We start from the raw sequence: 21,112 nt of genomic DNA, 5'->3' as shown, positions 1-21,112 counted from the left end.
ACTTAGCTTACAAAATAGAGTATAGCTAGCTCCTAAGTAGCTGCACTGCATTTCCTCGTGGTTCCCACTGTTAATGTCACGTGCATATGTTAAATCTTTAACACAATTTTAGTCACTTAAGCAACAGGCAAAGACACCAATAAACAGACACCAGTAGATGAAAGTACAAGACCACTATGTACCAAAGTCAATTCCAAGCACCCGAAGTGTTAACTACTGACAAGAACCTTGTTATAAAGTAAAATTATCAGAGGCAAATTGAGAGAACAGATTGTTCCAAAGTCCACAACAACACGGATTCTTTGTTTGAACGATATCCAAGCTATCAGAGGCCCCTCAGTTCATCCGTGCAATTTGCCACATTTGATGTGTAACATTATACTCAGAATACAAGTATTTGGTTAACTGTATTCATCTGGAGGATAATTGAAGGGGAGGCAGTGTTGGAATAGTCAATGGTGCTTTCCCCACATTGTTAACTATTAGTCTTTTTTTAGTCCTCGATAACTATAATCGGGGCTGGTTTAGCACAGGGCTAAAGAGGTGGCTTTTAAAGCAGACCAAGGCAGGCCAGCAGCGCGGTTCAATTCCCGTACCAGCCTCCCCAAACAGGCGCCGGAATGTGGCAACTAAGGGATTGTCACAGTAACTTCATTTGAAGCCTACTTGTGACAATAAGCGATTTTCATTTGATTTAATTTCATACATAATCAAAGATCAGAAGGCCTTTTAAACAGAACAAGCGTTCCAATGACGTTGGAAGATTCAAATGCTGTTGCACATATGCACTGATTTTTCAGATGGTTACAAATCTACATTGAATCAATCTTTATGGAACTAATGGACCCTGAGAGCACCTCACAATCCATGTTTTTTTTTTAAAATTTGTTTTTATTCAAAATTTTTCAATAATTTTTACAAACCACTATAAAAAGAAAAACAATGAAAAGAAAACGGCAATAAAACAGAAAACAACTTAACCCTTTAACAATTTAACAAAATAAGGTGCTGTATCTGCCCTTTACAAATGAAATCCATCCACCGCCCAAGCCACCCTCCCACCTCCCCCGCTCCCTCTCTGGTTTGCTGCTGCTGACCGCCACCTAACATTCTGCGAGAAAGTCAAGAAACCGTTCCCACCACCTGGAGAACCCCTGCAAGGACCCTCGCAAGGCAAACTTTATCCTCTCTAACCTGAGAAATCCCGCCATGCACTGACCCAAGCCTCTGCGCTTGGGGGTTTTGCGTCCCTCCACATTAACAAGAGCCTTCTTCAGGCTACTAAGGAGGCAAAGGCCAGAACTCCGGCCTCTTTCAACTCCTGCACTCCCGGATCGTCTGATACCCCAAATATCACTATCCCCCAGCTCAGTTTTACCAGAGTGTCCAAGACCTTGGACATAGCCTTTTCAAAATCCTGTAAGTGCCAGGCATGCCCATGATTTGCTGGGCTCCCTGAGCACCTCACACACCTGTCCTCCACCCCGAAGAACATACTCATTCTCGCCACTGTCATATGCGCCGGGTCCACCACCTTAAACTGAATCAGGCTAAGCCTGGCGCAAAATGAGGAGGAATTGATCCTGCCCAGGGCATCAGCCCACAGGCCCTCACCCAGCTCCTCCTCCCACCTGCCCTTCAGCTCCTCCACCGAGGCCTCCTCCACCTCCTGATATATTTCCGATATCTTGCCATCCCCTACCCACACACCCGAGACCACCGTGTCCTGTATCCTCCGGGCAGACAGCAGTGGGAATTCCCCCACCTGCCTTTTCACGAACGCCCGAACCTGCATGTACCTGCATGTATTCCCGGGGGTAGCCCAAATTTCCCCTCCAGCGCCCTCAGACTAGCAAAAGTCCCATCAATGAACAAGTCCCCTATCCTTTTGATAACGGCCCTGTGCCAACTTAGGAACCCCCCCCGTCCATTCTACCCGGAACAAACCCGTGATTATTCCATAGCGGGGCCCAGACTGAAGCCCCTGCCTCCCCCCTGTGCCGTCTCCACTGCCCCCAGATCCTCAATGTCGCCGCCACCACCGGGCTCGTGGTGTACTGCGTCGGCGGAAGCGGCAACGGTGCAGTTATCAGTGCCCCCAAGCTAGTATCTTTACAAGGTGCCGCTTCCAACCGTTTCCACGCCACCCCCTCTCCCTCCACTACCCATTTCTGAATCATGGGTATATTCGCTGCCCACTAATAGCTGCAAAAGTTCGGCAGCGCCACCCCCCCCCCCCTAATTCCCCCAACCTCGGGGCAGCACGGTGGCACAGTGGTTAGCATTGCTGCCTACGGCGCTGGGGACCCGGGTTCGAATCCCGGCCCTGGGTCACTGTCCGTGTGGAGTTTGCACGTTCTCCCAGTGTCTGCGTGGGTTTCACCCCCACAACCCAAAGATGTGTTGGATAGGTAGATTGGCCACGCTAAATTACCCCTTAATTGGAAAAAATAATTGGGTACTCTAAATTTTTTTTTTTTTTTTTTAATTCCCCGAACCTCCCTGGTCGCCTCTCTTCCGCAGCTGATACGCCAGCATCCTACTTGCCTTCTCCCCATACTCGTACACTGCTCCCTGTACCTTCCTCAGCTGAGCCTCAGCCTTCCCCGTGGTAAGCAAGTCAAACTCCGCCTGCAGGCTCCGGCACTCTTTCAACAACCCCTCCTCGGGGGATTCCGGATACCTCCTGTCCACTCTAAATATCTCCCCCACCAATCTCTCCCTCTCCATCCTATCCCTCTTCTCTCGGTGGGCCCTGACCAAAATTAGCTCCCCTCTGACAACTGCCTTCAGCGTCTCCCAGACCACACTCACCGAAACCTCCCCATTGTCATTGGTCTCCACATAGCTTTGGATACACCTCCGAACCCGCCCACAGACCTGGTCTGCCAGTCGTCCCACGTCAATTCTCCAGAGGGCGTTGGCCTCTCTCCTCCCTCAGCCCCAACTCCATCTAGTGCGTGGCAAGGTCCGAGATCGCAATGGCCAAATACTCCACTCCCTTCACTCTTGGCATTAGCGCCCTACTTACCACGAAGAAATCAATCCGTGAATACGCCTTGTGCACATGGGAGAAGGAGGAAAACTCCTTCGCCCTTGGCCTGGCAAATCTCCACTGGTCCATGAATCCCCTCAGGACCTTGGCCGCTGCCGGCCTCTTACCCGATCTCGACCTAGACCAATCCAGTGCCGGGTCCAGGACCGTGTTAAAATCTCCCCCCATTACCAAACTGCATGACTCCAGATCCGGAATCCTACTCAACATCTGCTTCACGAACCCTGCATCGTCCCAGTTCGGAGCATACACATTCACTAGCACCACCCGGGCTCCCTGCCACTCACCATAACATATCGACCCCCTTTATCCGCCACAATACCCACCTCTGTGCGCCTCATCCAGCTCCAAAGGCCGCGGGAAGGCCCCCGCGCCCATCAGCGTACCCAGCATCGTGGTCACATACGCCCCAGCATCCGACCTCTCCACGCCTTCAGGGAGACACAGAGTCCGCAGGTTCTGCTTCCTTGACCTATTCTCCAGGTCCTCCAGCTTCTCCTGCCATTTTTTGTGCAGCGCCTCGTGTGCCTCCACTCTAACCGCCAGGCCCAGAATCAGTCCTGATCATCAGAGGCCTTCTGCTGCGCCTCCTTGATCGCCGTCCCCTGCATCTTCTGGGTCTCCACCAGCCTTTCAATCGACACCTTCATGGGGGCCAGCATCTCCGCCTTTAAATCCGCAAAGCAGGTTCTTAAAAACACCTGCTGCTCCCGTGACCACTGGGCCCATGCTGCCCGATCTCCACCCGCCACCATCTTGCTTTTTCGCGCCCATTCTCCTCTTCTCCAAAGCCACTTTTCTGACTGCCCCACTCCTGGTCCACTCCATACAGCGCTGGGGGACCCTCACTGTTTCCTTCCCACACCCGGAATCGTCGTCAAAGTGCCGCTGGAGCTCCTTAAAAGGGCCCAAAAGTCCATTATCGGCGGGAACTGCCAACCGTGCGACCTACTTAGGCATAGCCGCAACTGGAAGTCCTTCACAATCCATGTTACTGAAACTACAAATCATTAATCGTCCAGGGCAGATTTAGTCAATTATCAAGGTGTACTTCAGCACTGAAGCAGCAACTGCAATATAAAGTACTGCGATGCATATGTAAACTGTCTGTGTGTTGTGGAGATAATGTTTGAAGAAAGCCTATATTCAGGTATGTCAAAATGAAAATGGTTCCGCAACTGCAAAAGGATGAAATAAGTTTAAGCATCATAACACTGCCTGTATTTAAAATCAATTATGGAGACTTAAGATGTATTGATATATACAAATGCATGCAAATAAAAATTGCAATTTTGCAATAGTGGATTTAATTTATCCCAGTGTATTTTCAAAAGCAATATTTCGATGATATCACAAATACTTGTGCTATATGTGAGTTTGCCACAAAGACAAAAGGTATGGAGATATCCACACTCTGGGATTCTTACAAACATGATGAGAGGTTTTATTAAAAGGTATTGTTCATACAATCCTTGATGGAGAATTGAAAGCCCACACAGAACACTGACATCACTACAGATCACAAGACATCACCAGGAGGAATGTAATATCTGATGAACAACACCCCTCCCCCTTTACTTCTTTAGCGCGACTCAACATTTGTTCAACAGACCCACTTGTGCATTATCTCTGTACATGCTGCCTCACAGCGCCAGGAACCCGGGTTCAATTCCGGCCTTGTGTGACTGTGTGGAGTTTGCACACTCACTGTCTGTGTGGGCTTCCTCCGGGTGCTCTTTTCCTCCCACAGTACAAAAGATGTGTAGTTTAGGTGGATTGGCCAAATGTTCAAAGACGTGTACGTGTGTATTTTTTTTTCCATATTATATTGTTCCAAGTATCGCTGTCTAGATATTCCAAGGATTCCAGATATTCCAAGGGAGGTACTCCTTCGAAAAGTTTCAGTGATTTCACTGTGAAGCTAGTAGCTAATTAGTCCACGCCACCAAATTCCATGATCCATCTGAAGTATGATAGTGAGCCTGTCTTGCTAAGATCACAGCAGGTATCCATTTCTTGTTGGTGTAGCTTCTGGCCAGCACTCGCTCTCCTTGACTGAATACTCAGAGTTTTGCTTCCTCCGAGCAATGCGTGTGGTTGACAATCTGAAATATGAGGTGGAAACAACAAATCAAACTGTGTTTGCAGTTCCCCTTTGAACAGCAGCACTGCTGGTGAACTTTTTTTGTGTATGTGGTGTTCTAGGAAGACATCAAGAATTTGTTCTCTCTTCCAACCAATTTACCTTGGTCCTCTGATGCCTTGATGGAATGCTTCAACGACTGAACAAAATGTTCAGCTAATCCATTTGAAGGATGGAACGATGCTGACTTGATGTGGTGAATCCCATTTCCCTTCAAGTTGTCTTCAAACTCATTCGAAGTGAAGAGTACCATTGTCACTTATGATCTGCTTCGGTGTTCCAAACGTTGTGAATATTTGGTCCAGCTTCTCAATTAACTGTTCTGTCTACGTGGATTTCCATGATCACGACTTCTGGCCATTTAGAGAGTACTTCCACAATCACTAGAAACACATAATCCTCCAATGGACCAGCATAGTCTGTATTCTCTGCCATGGCTGTAGCCCACAGATGTAATGGTTACAGTGGTGGAGCATTTCCGAGTTTTGCCCCAGGACTGACATTACCCCACTTTCTCTTTGATTTGAGCATCTAATTCCGGCCACAAAAAAATAACTGCGTGCCAGTTCCTTCATCCTCACCACACCATGATGCCCCTCATGAAGCTGGTCAAGGACTTGGTTATGCGAGCATGGAGCAATTATCATTCATTCCCCATAACAGAACTGCATTCTGGATTGTCAACACAAGTCATGTGATACAAGGCTGGAGATCTGGATTTTTCCAAAATAACGTCTCACAGCTTTCCTTTTTGGACCATGACCGTCACCTTCCCCCATTACTGGATAGGTTCTGGAGTGTCTCTGAACTCGAGGTGAAGGAGGCGGGATTTTCCCACCACCCGCCCGCCGCATCAGGAAACCCATGCACCGGTGTGTAACCGGAATTTCCCGCTGACAAGTCCCACCCGAAAGGTAGATTATTCACAAGTGAGAAATACAGGATGTTGACACAATGTTCTTCAGGTTAGACATAGAACATACAGGAGGCGGCCATTCGGCCCATTGAGTCTGCACCGATCCACTTAAGCCCTCACTTCCACCCTATCCCTGTAACCCAGTAACCCCTCCTATCCTTTTATGGTCACTAAGGGCAATTTATCACGGCCAATCCACCTAACCTGCACGTCTTGGACTGTGGGAGGAAACCGGAGCACCCGGAGGAAACCCACGCAGACATGGGGAGAACGTGCAGACTCCGCACAAAGTGACCCAGCAGGGAATCGAACCTGGGACCCTGGCACTGTGCTAATCACTTGTGCTACCGTGCTGCTCGACAATCTTGAGAAAGCTTCAACATTTGCATATTGCTCGGACTGGTGAAACTGGATATTGTACATTTGCCGACAATATCAAAGACCACTGTTATAATTTTTTAGCTAAAGGAATACCTTTGTACAGCCCAAAAACTGACATTAAAGGTCGATGATCCGTCAAAGGCGTAAAATGGCATCCATAAAGTTAATGGTCAAACCGTCTTAACTCGAAAATGATGCTCAAAGCCTCTTTTTCTAGTCTAGTGTAATTCATTCCTGTGTTAAGAGTTTGTGAAGTGAATGCTAATGGTCGTTCCTCTCCTGAAGGCAATCTGAGACAAGTGAACCAACCCCCATAGAGTGAAGGCATTATGAGAGACAACTGCACCAACCGCATATAGTGACTTATTGAAAGTCGTAACTTCAGCTTCAGACTGTAGTGAATCAACAGCTGACTTCTGCAAGACATCTTTTACCTCATTGTATGTACTTTCACATTCTTCGGACTAGTGCCTTATCAGTTTGGCACTTAAGGTGTGTGAAGGCTTCAATTTTGTTGCTTAGTTCAATACAAATTTGGCAAAATCATTGATCAATATTCTATTGTGCCACGTTTGGAAGATATGGTGCTTCAAGATTATCTTCTTGGGCTCCTTTTGGAAGCCATTTTTGTTGATGCTATGACCCACGTAATTGATGGGTGTCTTGAAAAAGTTGCATTTCTTTCTCAGTTTGTGGCTCTGTAGACACTTCAAAGTCACTTCCAAGTACTTCCAAGATCTTCCAAGTGCTCCTGTTCACTTGAGAATGTTATCTAAATAACATTGCACCCCATTTAGCCAAACTCAATTTGGCCCATGGACCACTGTAAAGGCACAGGTGTTATTCCAAAATAAAGTCTTCTGTAATGAAACAGACCTTTGTGCATCACGATAGTGAGTAGAGGCTATGTTATTGCAGCCACATTCATCTGTAATTATGCCTGCGAAAGATCTATTTTACAGAATTCCTGCCCTTCAAAAAAGTCCAGCAATAAGTCTTCAAAAAAGTCTTCAATTAGCGACAGTGGATAGCAAAATGCATCCGGTACTGGGTTGTTAATGGTTTTAAAAATCACCACATTTTCAGGTGAGCCATCATGTTTCAATACAGGAACTATTGGTATTGCTCAATCACTTGCAGCAACTGGTTCAAGACTTTTGACCTGATAGCTTTGAGACATTTTGGTCTGCCTCTTGGTTTGATTTTTAGCTGCACTTCCAAGTCCATTCATTGAGCCTAATGAATCCTCGAACACCTTCTCAAACTTCTTCAGAAGTTGTCGCAAGTTGATTTTTGAATCCACTTGTTGATTTACTGCTCCCATTTGAGTTTAATATTTGCCAACCATGCTCTGCCAATTAAAGCACAAGTTTCCATGGACAACATGGAGTGAGACATTGCCACCATCTGTCCATTTGTTTCTACTTTCACCATAACGTATCGTTTTCATGGCACAATGTCAAGGGGCTGTTTAGCACAGGGCTAAATCGCTGGCTTTGAAAGCAGACCAAGGCAGACAGGCAGCACGGTTCAATTCCCGTACCATCCTCACCGGAATGTGGCGACTAGGGGCTTGTCACTGTAACTTCATTGAAGCCTACTCATGACAATAAGCGATTTTCATTTCACTCATTTCATTTCATTTTCTGTATACGTCCTTCGTTTTAAAGGCAGATGCTCCAACTTTTGCTTATAAATGTGCTACCGTGTTGGGGCAGCACTGTAGCACATGTGATTAGCACTGTGGCTTCACTGCGCCAGGATCCCAGGTTCGATTCCCTGCTCGGTCACTGTCTGTGCAGAGTCTGCACGTTCTCCCAGCGTCTGCGTGGGTTTCCTCCAGGTGCTCCGGTTTCCTCCCACAGTCCAAAGACGTGCAGGTTTGGTGAATTGGACATGATAAATTGCCCTTAGTGACCAAAAAAAGTTAGGAGGGGTTATTGGGTTACGAGAATAGGGTGGAAGTGAGGGCTTAAGTGGGTCGGTGCAGACTTAATGGGCCGAATGGCCTCCTTCTGCACTGTATGTTCGATGTTCGAAATCGTCTCATATCAGCGATACAGCTGCGCGCCCATATCTACTTCCAATTTGGTTTTGTGCTTCTAGTTTTGGATGTGCCAAAAAAAACTTTGATTGCCCTGTACCGACAAGACGCCTAGTTTCAGCTTCTGGGGTTGCTAGAGTACACTGCCTTTTTTTTTTAAAAAAAAGAGTACCCAATTAATTTTTTTTTTTCAATTAAGGGACAATTTAGCATGGCCAATCCACTTAACCTGCACATCTTTTGGGTTGTGGAGGTGAAACCCACGCAGACACAGGGATAATGTGCAAACTCCACACGGACAGTGGCCCAGGGCCGGGATTCGAACCTGGGTCCTCAGTGCCGCAGTCCCAGGTCTAATCACTGCACCACATGCTGCCCAAGGGTACGCCGTCTTCTTGCGTCATCCTGAACTTAGTATACTAATTTATAGACACGGCTATTCTGTTTAGATCTGTTTTTTCCTTGCTCACCCTTAGTTATTGGAGAAGTTTTCTTAGCCCAATATGCCTTGCTAATATCACCCTTCTTGCCACAGCTCTTACACTTATTCTCTCGACTCCAGCATTCCCCTGCCTGTGATGGAATATTTAAGTTATGAAGAGAGGTTGGATAGGATTGGGTTGTTTTTGCTGGAGCAGAGAAGACTGAGGGGTAACCTGATTGAGGTGTACAAGATTTTGAGGAGCATGGACAGAGTGGATAGGGAGCAGCTTTCTCCTTAGTTGCAGGGTCAGTCATGAGGGGACACAAGTTCATGGTGTGGGGAGACCGTTGAGGCGGGGGATTTGATACAATACCCCTTCACTCTACCTGATCGTCACAAAATGTACACAGATTTTAAGGATAACAACCAACTCTGAAACCAAATGGCAGATGCCACACAAATCAATCTTCCGTGGATTGCTCCTCAAACTCCCCCAGATGGTTGTCAGAATGTTTTCAGTCTCCACTCTCAGAAAGACGCTCTTTTAAAATCTTTCAAACAGGGCTTTCCATCAGCTGTTTTCATCATGAATGCACCTCCAGGTCTTCCAACTCTCCTTTCCAGATTCCTTTGTCTTGGATGCTGTTCCACAAACTGAGATCCAGCCACCGACTGTTCCACAATTATTTCAATTAATGTCTCTCAAACTGTGCTAAGATGTCACAAATCTTAAAATCAGATGGGTTTTTATGACAATCGACAATGGTTTCATGGTCATTAGACCTTAATTCCAGATTTTTATTTTTCACCATTTGCTGTGTTTTGAACCCAGGTCCCCGATCTGGTCCTGGGCCTCTGAATTACTAGTCCATTGACAATACCACTAGGAAATAGAAATCAGAGATAGTATTCAATCCAAGGAAGAGGCATACAAATTGGCCAGAAAGAACGGCAGGGCTGAGGATTGGGTACAGCAAAGGAGACCCAAGGAATTGGGCTAAAATAGTTATGAAAAGGGACAAAACTGGTCCACATGTGCAGGTTCTAAGTTGGGGCAAGGCGAATTTCGATGGAATTAGACAGGAGCTTGCAAGTGTTTATTGGAGTAGCTTGTCGGAGGGGAAAAAGGACCTCCGGCAAGTGGGAGGCCTTTAAAAGTGAAAAATCTAGAGTTCAGGGTCTATAGGTTCCTGTTTGGGTGAAGGGCGAGGCTGGCAGGAGTAGGGACCCCTGGATGACAAAACATTGAGGTTTTGGCCAGGAAAAAGGAGGCATGGCTCTGGTACAAGCAGCTGAAATCAAGGGATTTCCTGGAGGTGTACAGAGGGATCATGCATTACAAATTTGTTAGGGTTCTTTGATGAAGTAACCAGGAAGGTTGATGAGAGCAGGGTGGTAGATGTAGTCTATTTGGACTTTGGTAATGCCTTTGATAAAGTTCCACATGGCAGGCTGCTCTGGAAGGTTGATCATATGGAATCCAGGGAGAGCTGGCAAATTTGATATACAATTGACTTGATGGTAGGAAGCACAGGGTAATGGTGGAAGGAGGGTTGTTAGACTGGAGGCCTGTAACTAGTGGTGTGCCTCAGGGGTCAGTGCTGAGTTCATTGCTGTTTGTCATCTATATCAATATCAACGATTTGGATGAGAATGTACAAGGCATGATCAGTAAGTTCGCAGATGACACTAGAGTAGGTAGTGTTGTACATAGTGAGGAAGGTTATCAAAAATTGCAGTAGGATTTTGATCAGCTGGGGAAGTGGGCTGAGAAATGGCAAATGGAGTTCAATACAATGGTTTCATGGTCATTAGATCTTAATTCCAGATTTTTTTTCACAATCTGCTGTGATTTGAACCCAGGTCCCTGATCTGGTCCTGGGCCTCTGGATTACTAGTCCATCCACTAGGAGACTGAAATTAGAGATAGTATTCAATAGGTGTGAGGTGTTGCATTTTGGTAAATCAAATCAAAGTTGGACTTTCACAGTAAATGATAGGACCTTAGGAAGTATCGTGGAACAGAGGTACCTTGGGGTTCAGGTGCATGGTTCTCTAAAGATGGGAGTCACAGGTAGATGGGGCAGTAAAGGTGTCTTTTGGCAAACAGGCTTTAATCAGTCAAGGTAGTTATGCTGCAGTTGCACAGGACGTTGGTGATGCCACGCCTGGAGTAGTGTGTAGAGTTTTGGTGGTCTTGCTATAGGAAAGATGTTATTAAACTGGAGAGTGCGCAGAAGAGATTTACGAGGATGTTGCCAGGACTCAAGGGACTGAGTTACAGGGAGACATGGGCAGGCTAAAACTTTTTTTCTTTGGAGCGTAGGAGACTGAGGGGTGATCTTACAGAGATATACAAGATCATAAGAGGCATGGATAGGGTGAATGCCCTCAAGTCTTTTTCCCAGGTTTGAGGAATTGAGAACTCGAGGGCATATGTTTAAGTTAAGAGGGGAAAGAATTAATGGGAATCTAAGGAGCAAGTTTTTTTTTTACATAGATGTATGTAGAATAAACTGCCAGAAGAAATGGTTGAGGCAGGGACATTGACAATATTTAAAAGAAATTTGTACAGATACATGGATAGGAAAGGTTTAGAGGGATATGGGCCAAATGCAGGTAAATGGGGTTAGCTTAGATGGACTTTTTGGTTGACATGGACCAGTTCAGGCTAAAGGGCCCGTCTCCGTGCCATAGATTCTATGATTTATTTTTTTTAAATGTTTTTATTCTCCATTTTCACATTTTCCTTCAAATTTTACACCCCACCAACAGACAGTAAACGGTAACAAATACAAAATTAATCACCTATATATAATCACCAACAATAACAACGATCCCATCCTCCCATCACCCCAAACAACGGCCCACCTGTCAATATATGCATCCAATAAAACAAGGAGAAAAAGAAAAAGGAGTCCGGGACCGCCCATGGTCACCATTAACCTAGAGTCCACCCCCCCCCCCCCCCCCCCCCCCCCCCCCCCCCAACTCCTGCCCTCCACTGCCTCTTGTAAAACTGCTCCCCCCAACCCCTGTTCCTTCCCCCCAACTTTCCACCCCGGCTAGACCCCTCGGACCCTGTTCGGCCAGGCTCCGATGGCCGCAGTCCCTCCCCCACCTCACTCCCATTCACTGGCCGGCTTAAACTGCCAAGCGTGGAGGCCCCTGCCCAGGTCCCTTTCCCGGCCCTAGGAAAGCCCAGAAATCCCCTTTTAGCACACAAACCCCGCATATCCACCTACATCCCAAAGAGCCCTCATTTCGAGTGAAAGTCCCATCACTTACCTTGTCCAAATATGTACAACATTGGCTCCTTTAGCCCATACACCTGCACGCAGTGAAACAAAAAAAGAAGAAAATACAGCCATGAGGTTCCATCGGCACATGGCCATTTCTCAGTTCTGCCACAGTCCTTCTGTCTTCGCAAACTCCTCCGCTGCTTCCACCGTCCCAAAATAAAAGTCCTCGAGCTTGTAAGTCACCCTCAGCTTCGCTGGATATACAATGCCACACTGCACCTTGCTAATGTACAGTGACCTCTTCACCCGGTTGAAGGCAGCCCATCTCCTCGCCAGTTCCACCGTAAAGTCCTGGTGCACACGTATACCAACTCCAGCCCACTGCACCACCCGCTTCTGCTTGGCCCAGAACAGGACCTTCTCCTTCACACTGTACCTACGGAAGCACAGAGTCACGACCCTTGGCGGCTCACTCGCCATTGGTACAGGCCTCCACGACCGATGAGCCTGATCCAGTTCATATCGAGAGGGATCCTCCCCCCCCTCCCCCAATAGTTTTGCAGCATCGCAGCAAAATACTCAGTCGGCCTCGGGCCTTCCACTCCTTCGGGCAGACCCACAATCCTCAGATTCTGTCGCCTGGATCTGTTTCCCAGGTCTTCCATTTTTCCTCGCAGATCCTCGTTAATCTCCATTACCTTCCACATCTCCTTCCCCATCGAGGTGAGTTGATCACCGTGCTGCAATAAGTCTCCTCCACTTCCTTCAGCGCCTCCCCTTGCTCCCGCACCTCCTCTTGCCACCGCCGTCGTCGTCACCGGGGAAATCGCCTCCTCCACCAGTACACTCAAAAACTCCCTCATCTCCTTCCTCATTATCTCCATGTGTTTTGTAAACTGCCTTTCAAATTCCGCAGCTATCACCTTCGTCATTTCTTCAGCCGTAAGCAATGCGGCCTCCCCTGGTGCTCCAGCCTCCATTTTCCTTGGTGACCTTTCCACTCCCCGATGTTTTTTTCACGACCGTTTTTTTGCTCACCCTCGACATTTTCCTTTACTGTGCCTTCATTGTGCCTCCTCTGTCTTCTCCCTGCTTTTGCCGCCTCCGTGGACTCTGGGACCGGGCTTAAAGTCCAGAAAATGCCATTCCCGAACGGGAGCCCTCCATTGTGCGGCTGCCTCCCACCCGCCGTCACAGGAAGTCCACAGATTCTATGATTCTATGGCTGTAAAAGCTTCTACAGGTATGTGAAGTGAAAAAGATTGGTGAAGACAGCAGTCAGAAATGGGAAATTATTAGGAACAAAGAAATGGCTGACCAACTAAATACATACTTTGGTTCTCTCTTCACAAAGGAGGTCATAAAAATTTTTTTATAAATGAAGTACCCAATTATTTTTCTTTTCCAATTAAGGGGCAATTTAGGTGGCCAATCCACCTAACCTAGCACATCTTTGGGTTGTGGGGTGTGAAGCCTACACAGACACAGGGAGAATGTGTAAACTCTCAAAGGAGGTCAGAAATAACGCACCAGAGATGTTGGGAAACACAGGGGGCACAATTCTCCCATCGCGAGACTGAGTCCCAATGGCAGTGAAAACCGGAGTGTTTCACACAGGCGTCGGAGGCTGCTCCCAGCCCCCTATTCTCCCGCCCCCGGGGGGCTAGGAGCAGCGTCGCATCATTTACGCGCGCCGTACCTTGGCGCCGCGTAAATGATGCGGCCAGCACTGTGTAAATGACGTCACCCGAGCATGCGTGGTTGCCGTCCTCCCCGAGGCCACCCCGCAAGAAGATGTCAGATGGATCTTGCGGGGCAGCGGAGGAAAGGAGGTACTCCTTGGTGGGCACCGATTAGGGGCCAGACCCCTTTTGAGGCCCCCCTCACCCCGTGCAGGAACCCCCCTCCCCCCCACAGGCCGCCCCTCCAGTGTTCCCACGCTGTTCCCGCTGGCAGCGACCAGGTGTGGACGGCGCCGGCAGGAACCAGTCGTGTTGGGCAGGCCGCACGGACCATCCGGGCCGGAGAATCGCCGCTCGCCCGTTACAATCGGCGAGGGGCGATTCTCCCAGTGGTCAGCCGTGACTCTCGCTGCGCCGGTTTGGGGGCTGGGAGAATCGCATGCGGGTACCGGGGCTCGCCCGGCGCCCCGGCGATCCTCCCACCCAGCGTGGGGTGGGGAGAATTCCACCCAGGGTTTAGAAAGGGGAAGGAACTGAAGAAAATCAGGATTAGTAGGGAAATGTTGTTGGGGAAACTGATGGGATTGAAGGGTGATAAATTCCCACGCCCTGATAATCTACACTACAGAGTACTTAAGGAAGTGGCCCGAGAAATAGTGGATGCATTGGCAGTCATTTTCCAGGATTCTAGACTCCAGAACAGTTCCTGCAGATTGGAAGGTAGCTAATGTAATCCCATTATTTTAAAGGGAGGTAGAGAGAAAACTGGGAAATATAGACCAGTCAGCCAGACGTTGGTAGCGGGGAAAATTCCAGGGTCCATTATAAAAGATTTAGTAGCAGAACACTTGGAAAACAGTGCAGGATCGAAAGAGTCAGCATGGATTTACAAAAGGGACATCATGCTTCACAAATCTACTGGAATTCTTCGAGGATGTAACGAGTAGAGTTGACCAGGAGAAGTGGATGTGGTTTATTTGAGCTTTCAGAAGGCTTTCAACAAAGTCCCACATAAGAGATTAGCATGTAAAATTAAAGTGCATGATTTTGGGGTAGTGTATTGAGCTGGATTTTTAAAAACTGGTTGGCAGACAGGAAGCAGAGTAGGAACAAATGGGTCTCTTTCCAAATGGCAGGCAGTGAATAGTGGGGTACCGCTGGGATCAGTGTTAGGTCCCCAGCTCTTATAAATCATTAATAAATGATTTAGATGAGGAACTTGCACATGCTGGGTGGGAGGGCGAGCTGCGAGGAAGATGCAGAGATGCTTCAGTGTGGTTTGGACAAATTGAGTGAATGGACAAATGTGTGGCAGCTACAGTATAATGTAGGTAAGTGAGATTATCCACTTTGGTAGCAAAAACAGGAAGATCATCTGAATTACTATGGATCGAGAGAGGGGAACGTGCAAAGAGAAATGGATGTCCTCGTACACCAGTCACTGAAGCATGGAGTTGCAGCAGGTGGTAAAGAATGTAAATGGTATGTTGGCCTTCATAGAGAGAGGAGTACAGGAGCAGGGATGCCTTGTTGCAATTGACAAGGGCCTTGGTACGCCCACACCTGGGATAGTGTGTGCAATTTTGGTCTTATCGGAGGAAGGATGTTTGTACTATAGAGGAAGTACAGCAAAGGTTTACCAGACTGATTGCTGGGATGATGGGACTGTCACACGAGGAGACTGAGCCAGTTAGAAATATATTTGTTCGAGCTCAGATGAATGAGGACGAGACAGGGTAAATGCAGGAAGAAGGTTCCCGATGGCAGGGTGTCCAGAACCAGGGGTCACAATCTAAGGATTTGGAGTAAACCATTTAGAACTGAGATGAGAAGAAATTTCTTCACCCAGAGAGTGGTGAGCCTTTCTAAGCTGCTCCACTGCCTTGCCAGTGGACAGTACCCCAAACTCAGCCTGCAGCCTCCAACGCTCCCTTAACAGTTCCACCCCTCGGGTCACCACATACCTCCTATCTATCCGTAGGATCTCCTTGATCAGTCAGTCCGTCCTGTCTCTATGAGCTCGAATTAAAATCAACTCCCCTCTCACCACTGCCTTCAGCGCCTCCCAGACCAACGCTGCTGAGACTTCCCCCGTGTCATTGACCTGCAGGTAGTCCAGCACACACTTTCTTACTCTCCGCCATACGCCTTCTTAACAACCCTATCAACTTGGGTGGTAACTTTGAGGGATCTATGTACGTGGACCCCAAGATACCTCTGTTCCTCCCCACTTCCAAGAATCCTGCCTTTAACCCTGTATTCAGCATTCAAATTCGACCATCCAAAATTAATCACTTCACATTTATCAAGGCTGAACTCCATCGGCCACTTCTCAGCCCAGCTCTGCATCCTGTCAATATCCTATTGAAACCTGCAACAGCCCTCAACACTATAGACAACTCCACCAACCTTCGTGTCATCGGCAAACTTATTAACCCACCCTTCCATTTCCTCATCCAAGTCATTTATAAAAACCACAAAGAGCAGAAGTCCCAGAACAGATCTCTGCGGGACACCACTGGTCACCGACTTCCAGGCAGAATACTTCCCATCCACTACCACTCGCTGTCTTCTTTCGGCCAGCTAACACTGTATCCAGACAGCCAAATTTCCCTGTATCCCATGCCCCCTGACTTTCTGAATGAGCCTACCATGGGGAGCCTTATCAAATGCCTTACTGAAATCCATATACACCACATCCACTGCCCGACCTTCATCAATGTGTCTCGCCACATTCTCAAAGAATTCAATGAGGCTCGTAAGGCATGACCTGCCCCTCACAAAGCCATGCTGACTATCTTTAATCAAACTATGTTTCTCTAAATAATCATAAATCCTATCTCCAATATTTTGCTCATCAAAGACGTTAAGACTGACTGGTCTGTAACTCCCAGGGATTTCCTATTCCCTTTCTTGAACAGGGGAACAAAATTCACCTCCCTCCAATCATCCGGTACTAATCCAGTGGAGAGTGAGGACGCAAAGATCATCGCCAATGGCGCTGCAATCTCCTCCCTCGCTTCCCGGAGTAGCCTTGGGTACATCCCATCAGGCCCAGGGGGCTTATCTATCCTGATGCTTTTCAAAATTTCAAGCACATCCTCCTTCTTAATATCAACCTGTTCCGAGTCTATTGACCTGGTTCACACTGTTCTCATGAGCAACAAGGTTAGGTGGATTGGCCATGCTAAATTGCCCATAGTGTCCTAAAAAGTAAGGTTAAGGGGGGGGGGGTTGTTGGGTTATGGGTATAGGGTGGATACGTGGGTTTGAGTAGGGTGATCATGGCTCGGCACAACATCGAGGGCCGAAGGGCCTGTTCTGTGCTGTACTGTTCTATGTTCTAAGGTTCCTCTCTCTAATGAATACTGAAGCAAAATATTCATTTAGTGCCTCCCCTATCTCCTCAGACGCTAGGCACAAGTTCCCTCCACTATCCCTGATCGGCCCTACTCTCACTCTGATCATTCTTTTATTTATCACGTAAGTGTAGAACGCCTTGGGGTTTTCCCTAATCTTTCCTGCCAGGGATTTTTCATGCCTCCTTCTAGATCTCCCAAATCCAGTTCCGCCTCAACTCAATCTTAAATCTTCTCCCCCTTATTTTGAGGCTATGCCCCCTATTTGTAGTTTCACTTGCCAGTGGAAACAACCTCCGTTCTGCCATCCTATCTATCCCCTTCATAATTTTATACGTTTCTGCAAGATCCTTCTTCATTCTTCTAATAATTCAGACTCCTCATAAATTAATCCTCTCAACTCCGGAATCAACCTAGTGAATCTCCTCTGCACCCCCTCCAGTGTCAGTAAATCCTTTCTCAAGTAAGGTGACCAAAATTATACACAGTACTCCAGGTGTGGCCTCACCCGCACCCTACAGAGCTGCAACATAACCCCTGTTTTTAAACTTCACCACTCTAGCAATGAAGGACAACTCCTCTTGTGCAAGGATGAGCCTGATACAGTTTGAGGTGGTGCACAGATTCAAGCATTTTCCCCACTACAGAAGTTAAGCTAACTGGCCTATAGTTACCCGCCTTTTGTCTACCTCCTTTTTAAAACAGTGGCGCCACAGTTGCTGTTTTCCAATCTACCGGAACGGCCCCAGAGTCCAGTGAATTTTGGTAACTTACCACAAACGCATCTGCTATTTCCCCCAACACTTCTTAGTACCCTGGGATGCATTCCATCAGGGCCAGGAGACTTATCTACCGAGCCCCATTAGCTTGTCCAACACTACTTCCTTAGTGATAATAATCATTTTTAGGTCCTCACCTGCCATAGCCTACTTGCTGTCAATTATTGGCATTTTATTTGTCTTCCATTGTGAAAATCAACACAAAATACCCGTTCAATGCCTCAGCCATTTCCTCATTTCTCATTATTAAATGTCCCTCCTCATCCTCTAAAGGACCAATATTTACTTTAGCTACTTTTTTTCGCTTTATAGATTTGTAGAAACTTTTGCTATCTGTTCTTATATTCTGAGCTAGTTTACTCTCAATCTATCTTACTCTTCTTTATAGCTTTTTTCGTGCTTTCTATTGACCTTTAAATATTTCCCAATCCTTGGGTTTCCCACTAATCTTTGCCACCTTTTCCTTCAATTTGATACCCTCCTTTATTTCCTTACATATCCGTGGGCGATTATTCTTTTTCCTAGTCCTTCCTTTTTACTGGTATATACTTTTTCTGAAGACTGAAAAATCTCTTTCAAAGTCTTCCACTGTTCCTCAATTGTCCCACCACAAAGTCTTTGATCCCAATCTACCCCAGCCAACTCCTCCCTCATCCCATTGCAGTCTCCTGGTTTAACCACAAGACACCGATATTGGATTTTACCATCTCACACTCCATCTGTATTTTAAATACAACCATACTGTGATTGCTCCTTCCGGGAGGATCCCTATGAGATCATTAATTATTCCTGTCTCATTACACAGGACCAGATTTATCCTTTGCTAGAACACTGGTCCCAGATCAGTTCAGATGGAGACCATCCCAATGGTACAGATCCCTCCTGTTCAATATTGATGCCAATGTCCCATGAAATGAAACCCCTCCTCCCCAGACCACTCCTTTAGCCAAGTGTTTACTTCCCTAAATCTCTCATCCCTATGCTACTTCGCACGTAGTAATCCAGAGATTATGACCCTGGAGGACCAGTTTCTTAATTTAGTTCCTCGTGCTTGATAATCCCTCAACAGGTCTTTGTTCCTAGTCTTGCCTATTTGTCCCAACGTGGACCACAACAACTGGATCCTCCACCTCCCACTCCAATATCCTTTCAAGTCGGTCAGAGATGTCCCTCACCCTGGCACCAGGCAGGCAGCGTACCATGCGGGACTTTCGATCATGCTTACCAAGGATGTTATCTATCCTCCTAATGATAGAATCCCCTACCACTTGTCTTTTAGCTCCCGCATTTGAATGGCCTCCTGTACCATGGTGCAGTGGTCGGCTAGTTCATCCTCCCTCCCGTCCTTTTCCTCATCGACAGAGGGACCAAGTACCTCATCCTGTTGGACAAGGTCAGGAGCTGAGGCTCCTCTGTTCCTGAATTCAGGATCCCTCTACCTAATTTCTTGACATGCATGTTATCCAGCGACTTAAGGAGACAGCAGTGGAAAATTGGAACAATTTCTTATCCCAGCGAGGTCACCAGACATAGAATAGAGAAGGACAGCCTCAGTCCTTTGTGATCCACATCGCCTGAGAAAGTTAGGAAACCATTATGCAACTAAGTCAATTTACTGTTCATTTTCCAGGAGTCACAAAATCATAAATGGCCAGCAAAATAAGCTAAAGAAATTAACCCCCAGAACCAAAGGAAAGGTGCCTTGCACAAGTGTAAATCACGAAGACACAGCTGTAGGTACCATATTACCCGGATATCTGTAGTTGACAAAAATTGTTATTTTCCCTTTCTGGTGCACATGTGGCAGATTCCTGGTGATGTGCAAAATAAAATCATTAGCAGCATAGGTTCATTTTCAGACAAGGGGTTGGCTGTTAATTGCAAGATCAGAAAGCGGTCTTGCTGTTGGCTTTATGCAGGTGGCATGGAAAACACTGTGCATTCCCCATGGTGTACTGCCAACTACTTCCTTCTTCAACCGATTCCCCCTCATCCTACCGCAGCAACTCTGTTCGCATTACATTACATTCAGTGGCAGTCCCCTGATATTTCACTCAAAGAAGAATTCATTATTGCTGATCGGCACTAAAGCTGAGCCCCATCCTATCTCTCACCTAGCACATGTGCATTTCCAGCACTGTCACAGGTTTAGAAATCAGGAATAGGTACATTGGCAGATTCTGCCTCCCGCCCTACAATGCAGTGACCTCAAGGTCTAGTACAACTCCCTCACTTTGCCTTGGCTGATACTTAACTCCGTAGAGACCAAGGTCAAATCTGGGACTTTCTAGGTCAGTCTGGTCGATCAACTCACCATGCGTTAATATTTATCCACCAACATATAAGAGAGCCAAGACTTGTCCTATGATGAGGATTTATAGTTACATCAATAACAAGATTAGGAACTATGCTAGGTAAATAAATCTTTCACCATTGAAGGTTAAAGTTTCTCTGACGCAACAAATCAAGCAAATATATCACAGTTTCAAAATGGGCATTAAAAAACCCTCCCTCAGACCCAAGATGTTTAATAATCATAAGATACCAAGCTACAAAGACAGGGTAAGTCACTGATTCAAACCCATGCTTGTCCTAAGTTAGCTGACCTCAACCAAATATCAATGGGGACAGTACAATTGATCTTAATGTTCCTTGTTTGAAGGAGGAAATATGGCAGTCACGATTTTCAGTTCTGATTAATATCCAGTACACATGCCTGGACAGTACAGGGATGGATTATCATTTGACAAGAATCCGTCCTGATCATAACACCCACCTGAACAGGCCTAGGTTCATAAATGAAGAATGGTTACTTAGGCAAGGAACTGGAGAGTGCCTAATGTTAGCAACATTAAACTCCAGCCAGAGGCCTTCACGGTGCTAAGGACATAACTTTTTAGTTACGTCTTCATTTAATGTCTGAAAACGCATGTGGTGAAAATAAATGAACTCTCCATGGAATTGCACAATGCTGTTAAATCACTCAAATTAGAAACTTATCACCCAATAATTGCAAGACATTGACTTCTCAAAACATTATATTTGAAGTTTGTTTTTGAAAACAAACTGTAGACAGCACTACATAGA

General features: G+C 46.7%; 1 protein-coding gene across 1 annotated transcript in view; it reads right to left on the bottom strand.

The window, feature by feature from the left end:
* The window catches only part of ube2h (ubiquitin-conjugating enzyme E2H (UBC8 homolog, yeast)), a 154,848-nt gene that overhangs the window by 49,835 nt on the left and 83,901 nt on the right, over positions 1-21,112 (bottom strand). The window lies entirely within an intron of this gene.

This window comes from Scyliorhinus canicula, chromosome 11 (genome assembly GCF_902713615.1).
Source record: "Scyliorhinus canicula chromosome 11, sScyCan1.1, whole genome shotgun sequence".
Lineage (NCBI taxonomy): Eukaryota > Metazoa > Chordata > Chondrichthyes > Carcharhiniformes > Scyliorhinidae > Scyliorhinus > Scyliorhinus canicula.
The sequence above is the reverse complement of the archived record's forward strand: the minus strand, read 5'-3'. Positions and strand labels throughout refer to the sequence as shown.